This window comes from Bos mutus, chromosome 23 (assembly GCF_027580195.1).
Source record: "Bos mutus isolate GX-2022 chromosome 23, NWIPB_WYAK_1.1, whole genome shotgun sequence".
In the NCBI taxonomy this organism is placed as follows: domain Eukaryota; kingdom Metazoa; phylum Chordata; class Mammalia; order Artiodactyla; family Bovidae; genus Bos; species Bos mutus.
This window is the reverse complement of record NC_091639.1, coordinates 35,206,287-35,218,508: the sequence shown is the minus strand read 5'-3', so window position 1 is coordinate 35,218,508 and position 12,222 is coordinate 35,206,287. Positions and strand designations below refer to the sequence as shown.

The 12,222-nt window shown below is 49.9% G+C and overlaps 1 non-coding gene across 1 annotated transcript; it reads left to right on the top strand.

The window, feature by feature from the left end:
* Window positions 1–10,180: 10,180 nt before the first annotated feature.
* On the top strand, window positions 10,181–10,252 carry TRNAW-CCA (transfer RNA tryptophan (anticodon CCA)). Its single transcript has one exon. It is a non-coding gene; the product is annotated as a tRNA-Trp (tRNA).
* Window positions 10,253–12,222: the final 1,970 nt, after the last annotated feature.

The following is a 12,222-nucleotide window of genomic DNA, read 5'->3' as shown; positions in this document are numbered from 1 at the left end:
TGTGTGCTAAGTCATGTTCGACTCTCGTGCGACCCCATGGACTGTAGCCCTCCAGGCTCCTCTGTCCCTGGAATTTCCCAGGCAAGAATAATGGAGTGGGCTGCCATTTCCTTCTCCGGGGGATCTTCCCAACCCAGGAAGCCACCTGGGAAGCCCTCCCTGAAACTACACTGACTTCTTAATTAATATTTCCCGTCCTGCCTCCAACCAATCCATCAGATTCCTTTTGCTTTAACCTCCAAAGGCGTTCTGTGTGCTGCACTTAGTCGCTCAGTTGTGTCCAGTCCTTTGTAACCCCATAGACTGCAGGCTGCCAGGTTCCTCTGTCCATGGGGATTCTCCAGACAAGAACACTGGAGCAGGTTGCCATGCCCTCCTCCAGGGGATCTTCCCAACCCAGGGATCGAACCCAGGTCTCCCGCTTCCTAGTGCCCAGTATATACAGAAAGCAGCCACTCACTGGAATTCCCCAATCTATCCCTGCTAGCAGGCAGCCCCAGCAGCCCGCTTGCCATCCCCTGACCCTACAATTCTTTACACTGTTGCTTATGCTGTTTCCCCTGCCTGCAGGTCTTCCTTCTCTCTCTTGCCATCTGTATCACACACCTTCCACAGATCTCTGTGCACAACCACTGCCTCTGTAGAGCTCCCTTAATTAAACTCTCCCCACAGTAAGTCCTCCTGCCTCTGAGTTCTCCTTGCAGCAATCCATTGATTACATTTAAGCTTAGAACTGTTTTCCAGATATTTCCTAATTGCTACAGTTCCTTCCAGGTCACTGAGCGCTTTCAAATACATGATCTGATTTGATCCTAAAAACTTGACAGGGAAGTAGGGGCAAGTATTTTAAAGAAAAACTCACTGTAAGGATCAGAAACCCACCGAGTTAGCTTAAGTAGAGGGCTTTTATCACAAAGACACAGGTGAAGAGCTTGGAACCTCTCTTCAGGTAGCACCAGCTGGTCTCAGGGGCCTGGAAAGGCATCCAGAAATCTTTCTCATCTCTTGATCTCTCTTCACCCACAACCTCTTCACTCCTGACCTTCAACGTCTGGGGCAAGGCACTGACTTCCTAGGACACTGGGCTCTTCCCACTCGCAAACACTCAGGACTGATGAGGCTTCTCTATGCCTCTTCCTGCCACTCTAATTGCTCCATGCCATGTTTTATGTATTTTAATTAGTGCTTTAAATTTTACACCTAAATCTCAAGGCATGCTAGCAAAAAGCCCCTCTTTAGAAACTGGAATAAATAAATAAAATCTTCCCAGGCAGATGACAGCTGGGAACCTTGACATCATTCATATTAATCTATCATTCCGCCACCGCCATTCTGTCATCTGGGTCAGCCTTCAGGACGTGTGTCTGGGGTCTCCCTGCCAGTCCTTTCTGCCCTACACTCCTCCTCCCCAAGGGGCACTTTTGATGCTCCAAAGGTGGACTTTTGATGGCCACTACACCCCACCCCCGAGTTCTTTCCTTTAAGACATAACTGGCTTTGTTCAAGTGCCGTCATGGCTGCTGTCCACTAGTGGTCCTCCACCTGCGGTCAGAGATGATCACCCGGAGAGTTTGCAGAACACAAAGATGCCCAGACTTCTCCCCAGAGGCTAGGTTCCATTGGTCTGGAGCGAGGTCTTAGCGTTGCTGATTCTAGTAATGCCTCAGGCCGGGCTGTCTTGCAGCCGAGTGCAGAACCAGACAGCGCTGTGGGAACCTGGAGCTAGACAAAACGCACGCAGCACACTCACCCGCCCATGAGCTGTGGGCTCCGTGAGGCTGCGATCCCGTCTGTCTTGCTCACCGCTGTGTCCCCCAGGCATCAGTGGGCTGCCTGGCACACCGTGGTGGTGTGTGTGCTGTCGTGTCCAGCTGTTCATGACACCTAGGACTATAGCCCGCCAGGCTCCTCTGACCGTGGAATTTTCCAGGCAAGAATACTGGAGTGGGTTGCCATTTCCTACTCCAGGGGACCTTCCCAACCCAGGGATCGAACCCACGTCTCCTGCATTAGCAGGCAGCTTCTTTTCCACTGTGCTATGTGGGAAGCTCCTGGCAGACTGTAGCTGCTCCAGAAATATTTTCAGATGAAGCTGGAGCCACCCCTTCAAACAGGTGCCCTATACTCTTCACACTCCCAGTTGTAGGTCCTGCCACTTATGCTGGGTGCTTTTAAGCAAGTCAACCCATCCTTTGAAGCCTCACTTTCCACATCTTTAAAATGGAGATGGTGTCAGTCATCTGCCCACGAAATGGTCCTGTGGGTTAAAAGAGAGCACTCACTTCCCCTAGCACCCGGCACCTAACAGGCAGGTGGCAAACCTCGGTGGCCAGAACGGGACACATTCACCACCTCAGAGTAGCCCCTCTGCTCCTCCACCCTGCTCAGGGCTCTTTGGGCTGCAGTCACACCCAGGGAGGCCAAGGGTGGAGGTGAGCAGGAACTCTGTGGAGCAAGGCCTGCCCTGGGAGCCCAGAAATGCAGATTTGGGGCTTTGCTTCTGCTGACTTACTCTGTGACCTTGAGTTTGTCTCTGAACATCTCTGGGCCCCTGACCGCCACCAGCTGCCCTCCTCACACACCTCCCTGTGCAGTCTGTGGCTCTCCGGTTTGAAAGGTCCCTTTGGTGATGGTGGCAGCTGCCCTCAAAACTTCCATGCAATGCCTGAGCAGCAGTCGCCATCCCTGGATGCTCTTTGGATGAAAGTGGAGCACACAATTGCAGCTTCGGGGAGAAAAGTCCCTTGATTTGACGGCCCCTGCAGAATTCCTGTTGTAACAGACAGAGAAACTCGGTACCTCAGACACAACCTGCAGAGCCAGTCAGATTCGTGGGCCTTCTCTCTGTTCTATCTGCTCTGGGAGGGGGCCAGAGGGCATGGAGGTCATTTCTACTCAACCATGGCATGACAGGCTTGCCACCTGTGATGGGACTCCCCACTTGGATGGGGAAGAGCCTATTGGTTGCAGACTCCTTCCGCAGGTCCTGGGAAATGGCTGGGCCACCTTCTTCTGTCACAGAAGAAATGTGGATTCCTAGGGTGGGTTCATGGTGGAGAAGGTGAGAAGGAAACGTTGCCCATCCTGGAGGTAGGGAAAGAAGGAAGCCAGCTTTAAGATTTTTAATAAACTACCTCAAAGCAGGACATGCTTGCTGCCCACCCCAGCCTGCTGCAATCTTCCTGCTTAGAACTTCCAAGCATCACATGCCGTCTGCAGAATGACACTCCTGCCTAAGATGTGAGGCTGGCTATTTCCATCTCTAGGTTGGTGCCTTTCTAAAGGCAGCTAATAGACTGGGCAGCATAACAGCTCAGAATCAGAAGGAAGACAATCAAAGCCCATTTTGCTGATATCTAGCTGTACAGCCATGGAGAGTTTACTTTTACTTCTTTAGGCCTCTAATCCCTAGAATGGGGATGGGGACGAGAGCACCTCCTCCCTAGGATTACTAACAAGATGAAATTAAAGTATCCATCGTGTGCTTAGTACAGTGCCTTGCCATAGGATATGCTCAGTAAATCAATGGTAATGATGATGAAGATATTGTGTTCTTGTTTACATTCATCCATGTCTGACTGTTTAGCAACCCCATGGACTGTAGCCTGCCCGGCTCCTCTGTTCATGGGATTCCCCAGGCAAGAATACTGGAGTGGGTGGCCATTTCCTTCTCCAGGGGATCTTCCTAACCCAGGGATCCAACCCACGTCTCCTACACTGGCAGGTGGATTCTTGACCACTGAGCCATCATAGAAGCCAATGGTGATATTAACAAGTCCCAAAGGTCCTTCAGCATCTTGAGGATAGGAGCATGTTTTAGAGCTCTTTAAATCCCCTCGCACAGGTGAGGTCAAAGAAAGCCAAAGAAGACTGGAAGGATTGCAGAGCAAGGGGGAAGGGCCTGATAATCTGACTGCAAGAGTACAGTGCATGCCCACCTCCGTGTACACCTACCCTGCAGGTTCCTTCTCCCAAACACCATAATTAATACCCACTTATTCTGCCCCAGTCCTCAGTCACTGTCACCACTTAAACATGGAGGACACATGCTGGCCTTTTCCCAAGGAAGGCACGGGAGAGTAGCTAGGGCCAAGGGGCAATGGTGGCTGGCTGCAGGGGAGCGTGCAGTTGCCTTGGCAAAAAAAAAAAAAAAAAGAGAGGCATAATTAATCTGCAGAGCTCTCTTCTCATTAAGCCTTCACGTTTATACCTGAATTAACTTTTCACATCCAGTTAAGGTGCGTGGGAGGCTCTGTCCGACACCGGCGTGACAAACGCAGCTGTGACTATCAGGGAAAGTGGGGGCTGTGATGACCTACTGCCTAGAGCAGGAGGAATCCTAAGCTATGGGCAGGTGTGGGGGAGGCTGAGTTTCCAAGCTCCGCCCTGTCCCCCTGGGTCCAAACCAGAAAGGGGCCTCCGGAAGAACAGGAGGGCGCTGTCTCTGGCCCAGGGACAGCGGGAGAACAAGTCCACATGGCCACACGGGCTAGTGTTGACCTCCCCTCCCACTTCTCCTGTTGGAAGAGACGGGAGCCTTCCTTCGTGCTCAGATTTTACCAGCCCAGGCAGAGGTGGGGGAACGCCTGTTCCAATGAGGGAGGCTTATTCTGTGTCCCCATCTAGTTCAAGTTGGGACCTAGTATGGCAGAAACACACACAGGCAGATGTTGGTGGAGGCCACCCCAGGTCCTGTTTGTCTCCAGTGGGGACTTAGCCCTCTTTAGCTCCCTGGATCCCAACTCATTAAACCGCCAGCGTTCTCTCAGCAACATTCTGGGATAAACAGTTAGCTGCTGGCACCTCCTCTCCGGGAGCTGGGCTCTATGAGGGCATTACTTTTCAGATGCCAGGAGTAGGAGGCCACCCTGTGTACCCAGTGTTAAGAAAAGAGGATGAATTAACATTCCCACAAATGGACTCTCTAGGGTGTCCCTCCTCCTCCCCTCTACACCTCCCTCCCCCACCTAGTTCAAGACACTCAGATCTCCTCAACAAGCAGCCCTCCCCACTGCAGCCTTGAGTGGGTGCTTAAAGGTGTTTGATTAAAGGAGAGAAAGGGACATGCAATGTCTTTGTACACACACTGTCTCAATAAAGTACCTCGTTTTATTGTGCTTCAACTTATTAAGCTTTAGCAGATGTTCCATTTTGTACAAATTGAATATCTGTGGCAACCCTGCATTGTCAGATGAAGGTTAACATTTTTTAGCAATGAAGTGTTTTTAAATTAATGTCTGTACATTGTTTTTTCAGACATGATGTTATTGCACACTCAATAGACTACAGTATAGTATAATCATAACTTTGATATACATTGGGAAACCAAAAAATGGGCATGACTCGTTTCATTGCAATATACGCTTTATTGTGGTGGTTGGGAACTGAACCCAAAGTTTCTCTAGGGGTGTCTATTTCCTTCATGATCCTTGTCCTCAAGTGGCTTAAAACCTAGTAGGGGAGACCAGACAGACAACATAGATAGGCATGGTTTGCACGTCGGGGGGTGATGAATACTCAGAAGTGGTGAATGGTTAAATGCCAGGATGAGTGTTTGGGACTCATCACATGCTTCAGAGGAGGAAAACTATTGTGGGCTGGTTCTGAGTCACCAACGATTTCTCAGAGGAGGCAAGATTTGGATGAAGCCTACGTGAGAGCCTCTGCGCCAGGCAGTGAGCTAACTGCATGACGTCCTTCTCACTTGGTCTCGTTTAATCCTAACAACCACCCCATGATCTGGGTGTTATAATTATCTCCCCCATCTGAGAGATGAGGAAATAGTTCAGGGACTCAGTGAACCGCCAAGGTCACACGCTGGTAAGAAGATTTCAAGCTGGGCCTGTCTGACTCCTAAACCCTCTGGGTCTCAATGCTTGATGGCCTCCTCCAACCTGGAAAACATGTAAAATTTCAAAGGAGAAGAACTGAGATCCAGGGCATCCCTGGAAAGGCAGAGTACAAGAAGATGGGCAGTGCCAGTGGTTCTAACTCTGGCTGGAGAGAATTTCCAGGCCAGTGGTAAGAACTTGATTCTTTTTTAAGAGGTGTGTGCTGCCGTCCACAGCCCTAAGAGTTCTTCATCAGAAGGGAGGCGCTTTGGGCTTGTATATTTCCCAGGAAGCCCTCCAGGAAATCTACCTTTAAGTATAAACAGAAAGGTCTCCTTGTAGATCCTATCCCCCCAAACTTCAGGATATCAGGGCTTTCAGAGACTCTGCCACCCAGCTGATCCAATACTTTCTACTCAATTCAGATCAATACACATTTATGTGCCAGACACAAAGTGCTAGAAATGATTAAGGGACAATCCTTGCCATTAGGAAGATTATAGTCTAGTGGGAGTGATAAGACACAAAGGAAAAAAAAATCAATATGAATGATAAATGCAAAGATGGAATGCATGGTCCCCACACTTAAAACATCAGCCCGGGAGGAAAGGACACAGGCTTGAAGGCTGAGGAAATGATTAAAAGGGGGAACAGCCCTCTGGGTTAGAGGCGATCACATAAGCAAGGTCATGGACATGTGGAACAGGACATTTTGTGTTTGAAAGTATAAGCCAATCAATTTATTAAGAACCTGGCCATGGAGACAGGGAGTGAGGCATGACTTGAGGTTGAAGAGGTAGGCAGGGATGAAGCCATAAAAGGTTTTGTGGGCCTGGCAAAGGAGCTCGGGTTCAATCCTGCAGAAGACTGAAGGGCTTCCAGCAGAATCTAACATAGTTTGTTCACATTTTAGAAACATAACCTTGGCTAAAAGTGGGGCAGTGGCTTTCACTGGGCAAGATTGAAACCTAAGAGGCTGGAAAGGAAGCTACTATCTATCACCCGAGATACGATGAGGTCTCAGATCATGGCACGGATAGTAGGGTTGGGAAAGAGAGGACTGGCTCAAGAAACACTTAAGAAGGGAAAGAGATGGAAAATCCCGGGGAGCGAGAAGGAAGAGCCTGCTGGCTGCTGACTTGGGTGACTGAACAGGTGGTGTTGCCTTCAACTAAGACTTGGAACACAGGGAGAAAAGTGGATACTAGTGAGAGGGGGTGATGAATCACTTCTGATTTAGTTGAGTTGATGATACTTAAAGTGACATCCAGATGGGTGCTTCCAGTAGGTACCTGGAATCAAACTCAGGCAAAAGACTGGAGGTATGACATCAGGAGATGTAAAGAGATGAGGTTAAAAAAAAGGGGGAGGGTGGATGATCTCAGCTATGGAGATCAAGTCAAGAGAAAAGAGGGAAAATCCATAAACAGAATCCCTGGGGAACAGCCATTCTCAGGAGGTAGATGGAAGAGGAGACACCCAGAGGGAAACTAAACAGACACAGCCAGAAAGTTGGAATCCAATGGGTCAGAGGCTATCGAGGAAGAAGGTGCCCCAATGTCAAAGGCAGCCAAGAGGCCAAAGAAGATCAAGAGAGAAAGGGGTCCACTGGCCCTGGCAAAACGGAGGTTACTGTGGCACTCTTTCAGGGTCTTGGCAGGAGCAAGATGGCACTCTTAAGTTTGGAAACTTCAGGAGGATTTAATAAAGGGTTTTTAGGACAGTGGCCATGATGTAGGGAGAGCCTCGAGGAGGATGTAGTGCCCTGGGAGGGATAACAGCAAATAGCATGAGTGGTCACTGCCCTGAGCAGAGGAACCAAGAAGAGGGAGAGGTTAACAAGCCTGGAGACAGGGAGAAGTGAGTGGAGAGAGCTGTCTGACAGGCTTGTGAAGTGGGCAGAGGGACAAAGCAAGCCTGCTGAGACCCCACAGGTAGGGAGCAGGGGAGATAATCCCTGATCTCACTTCCCCTTCTCATCTCCAACCAAAGCTCCCTATTGGGAAAACCCAACTGTAGGCAAGTGAGGCAGCAGTTTGATGCAGGTCCTCCAGGTCCGCCTCTGGAGGAGGGTGGACAGTGGACATGGATGGACAGAGAGGAGATGCCCAGCTTGGAGCCCCAGAGCTCTTCAGTGGACATGGATGGACAGAGAGGAGATGCCCAGCTTGGAGCCCCCCAGAGCTCTTCAGTGGACATGGATGGACAGAGAGGAGATGCCCAGCTTGGAGCCCCAGAGCTCTTCAGTGGAGCAATGGAAGAGACCCGGGGGCCTCCAGTGGGACGTGTGGAGAATGCTTGTCTTGATGGCCAGCATCCTCTGAGAGCTCTTCCTATGCATGGTCAATTTCTCAGCTGCAAGTCAGAAGCCTTTCTTTCCCAGCCCCCCTTGCAGCTGGAGTACCGTCCTGTGATGCGGGCTCTAGCATTCAGCCAGAACAGAGAGCCTCTGGATGGAGGAGGGAATGAGGGGTAGAAACGGAGGCCATGTGGAATCCATTTTCAGCTGAGGATGTCTTTGGGGGTCAATCTTCAGGGCATAGCACCTGGGGCTAGCAGAGCCTCCAGCATAGACCATGCTGGGCTGTGGGCACTGCTCCCTATGTTCAGGATCCAGGTCTTCTCTGACCTTCCTCAAGCTTCTGGAAGATCCACAGGACTCCTTCATTTATTTCTTTTCAGCTCAAACTAGCTAGAGTGGGTTTTGTTGCTTGTTACTAGAACACTGGCTGATGAGGAGGGAATGGGAAGTGAGGACATGGGGCACAAGAATGCAGATGAAGCTTTAGGGAAAAGAGGGAAAGGAAAGAAAGAGGATAGAGTGTTGGGTCAAGGAAGAATAGTTTTAGGAAAGGAGAGTGCGGAGCAGATTTGTGAGATGAGAGACTCAGAGAAATGGAGAGTTATTATCATCCCCACTTTAGAGCTAAGGAAACTGGGGTCCAGGGGGTTAATTACCTTCTCAAGGTCACAGACAGTAAGTAGGGGCACAGGAATTCCAGACCTGCTGGCTTGAAAACTTCCTACTATAAGCATCTTCTGTAACAGCCACCCAGGCAACCCCACCCAAGGTAGATTTGCTTAGAAGTTTACAAGTCGTACTTGAAGCCCAATTTGAAAGGACAGAAAGGCCCCTAGGGACAGAGTGCAGAGTGAGCTGGTTGGCTAGTCAGAGTGGAAGAGACAGCAGTTCATAGTAAGTGAGTCAAGCTGGCTTCAGAGGGGAGACCCTGTTGTGTATGGTGCTTAATTCATCCCCCAAGATGCCTCATCTTGGAGTCAAATCTTTGTTTCTAAATAGCTGTTGAGCTGTATGAGTTGCCACTTTGAAAGGGGCTCCCAGAGAGAAGCAGGAAGGAAAAGGTTCTGGAGCAAACTCTCACCAATCCCTTGGGAAGTGAGCATTCCTAAACATGGAAGAAGCTCCTGTAAGTGCCTGGATGGCCTCATCAAAGCCAGCTCTTGCATATGTGGCATGTCAACGTGTGTTCAAGGAGAGGAAAGGCAGGAAGGTTAGGATGCATAAGTGCATAGAGAGATTCTGAATTTTCGCTTAGAGAATCTGGAAGTCGGGACAGTTACAGAGCAAATGTGTTGGGGTTGCATTTGTGCCCTTATGCATGGAGGGTTTTTGGAGATGTTGGCAGGGTTCACTCACCCTGGAGGTTTGGGCCTCTGGGCAGGGCCTGCCCACGTATGCATGCGATTTGGTCCACATATGTGAAGCTTTTGTCTTACAAGATTGGCATCTACTCCCCACAAGCCTCAGAGAGACCAGCTTTATATAGAGAGCCCATTTCTCTATCACAACTAAGGAGCTAATTTCTCAGCTGTTTTTCAACTGACCATTATCGATTAACTCTGGAAATCTGGTTATTTTAAAGCAACATATAAAGCTTTTTCCTAGGTGAACACACTTGAGTTTAATCTCAGTAATATTTTCATGAACAACCTATAATTAAAGCATCTAATAAAGATCAGTAATTCATTTAGCTGGATTTGTGTTTAAAAGAAAAACAGAAAAAAGAAAAAAAAATGCAGTCGTGGAAGTCAAATTCCATTCTTCTGTTAAATGAACATTATGGTTTTCCTGGGTATCTTAATTGAACCTCATTTTTTAACAGGAATATTAAACAAATTAAATTAAGCAAGCAATTTCCCTTTTTAGGATTAAAAAAAGAAGAAGCCATTGAGTGGAAAAGCTCCTCTAAAACACTCATTAGTGGGAGGCACCAGGGCAATAGTATGGGCACATGCTGTGGGATGGGATCATTGCTTCAATTTATCAGTGCAGAAGCTCCACCCCTGAGCAGTCACTATTTGAGGCCAGGTCTGCCAGGCTCCAGGCTTCCCTGGTGGCTCAGAGGTTAAAGCGTCTGCCTCCAATGCGGGAGACCCAGGTTCGATCCCTGGGTCGGGAAGATCCCCTGGGGAAGGAAATGGTAACCCACTCCAGTATTCTTGCCTGGAGAATCCCATGGACGGAGAAGCCTACATGGACATAGGCTACAGTCCACGGGGTCGCAGAGTCCGACACGACTGAGCGACTTCACTTTCACTTTCTTTCTGCCAGGCTCCGAGGCAGGGGTATTAGACTGGGTCCCCCAAGAAGCAGACTCCAAGATGGGACTAGATGTGCACGTGATTAATAAAGGGTAGTACCTGGGAGGGGAAGCATGCAGAGGGTGCTGGGGAAGGCTGGGAGAGCTGCCAGACCCAACCTGGTGCAGGTCTCATCCGGGAGGGAAGCAGAGTGGTCAGGAAAGAAGGTTGTGTGGGAGCATCTCAGGCTAGGAAAGGATCCAGCGAGGCTGCCAGAGTCCTTGAGCCAAAGTGGCCCATCAGAGGGGTCCCCCCTCTCTGGAGTGGGTCTGCCATGCTCAGACACTGACTGGGAGCCAGTGGTTTCAGGCAGGACCTGTGGGTCAAGTATGAGTATCACAGCCAGAGATCTGGAAGATGCATTTCCACAGTCACCTCTTCAGAGTTCTTCTTCCACCATGCCACGTGGCCTTGGGTTCCGATGGGTTTGACACCAGGGACTGGCAAGGACAAGGCAGCTGAGAGATATCAATTCCCAAATCAAGTGATTTTCAGGCAATATTTGGGAGTTGGCTCCGGGAGCCAACGACCTTTTGGTGAACAGAGGGGAAGAAAGGACCCAGGCAGGGCTGGGGAGGAAGTAGGACAGGGTGGACAGTGTGGACAGGAACTGGAGTCCCCAGTCACTGGCTGGGGTGGAAGACTTCCCTGAGAACATGCTGGATGCTCCATAGGACTACGTAAAACCAGGGGAAAGAAACTAAGCAGGCTCCAGGCTTTGGAACTGGCCCACCTGGAGGTTAAGAGAGGTCCCTCAAAAGGTGAGGGACTCAGGAGCCACACCCCCAGCACACTAGGGCCACAGGCTGGTGGGGAGCATCGTCTCAACAGGAGAAGGGCTCGGGGACCCAGTGTTCATGGCTGGACCTCCACACCCTAGGCCTGCGGGGAATCTTGCCTCCCTTCACCCCAGTCTCTGACTGTGGTTGGCAAAGTCTTAGATCCAGGGCAGAGTCAAGGGAAGTAAGTATAATGGAGTGAGAGGCTCCTTCGTGGTGAAGGAAGCTTCTGTCTCTGCCTTAGCAGGGGGTCTCCAGTCTAAAGGAGAAAACACAGTTCCAGCCCTTGAAGAGTCCCTGATCTGACAGGAAAATGCAGCCCCTGTTTATTCACTCCACAAACATTAATCGAGCACCTACTGTATACTTGATATGTATCAGTGGTCAAGCAAGAATGATCCCTGCTTTCTTGGAGGGAGATAGACAATAATTAATACATTATACTAAATACATTTTCTAGTGGGTTAGAGGCTGAAAACTACCATGGAAAAAGAGTAAAATTCGACAGTCTAAGGCAGATGGGGTGGAACAGAGAGGGGACCTCAATTTTAAATGAAGCAGATAGGGTCAGCCCCATGGAGTACAGTGGTGTGGGACAAGCCATGTGGAAACCTGGGGAAAGAGCTCTCAAGCAAGGGGAACAGACTGTGCAAAGCCCTGGGGATGGGAGTGGGCTTGATATGTTTGAGGATGGCAAGGAGACTGCTGATTTAAGGGCAGAGCAAGTGGAAGGGACGAGCGCTGGGAGGGGAGGGCTAGGAGGTGATGGGCACCTTCTCATGCAGGTCCCCAAAGGCCGCTGTGATGACTCTGGCTTTCCCACTGAGGGAAATGGGGGGCCATGGCAGGATTTTGAGCAGAAAAGAGATTTAAGTTTTAATAGGATCCCTCCCTCTATTGTGTCTAGAATAGACTGTGGGGGTGAGGAGTAAGTGGAGAGGCCAGAGGGGTGATAAAGCAAAGAGTGGTGAAGAGCCCCTGACCAGCGATGGCAGAGTGGCTGGTGAGAA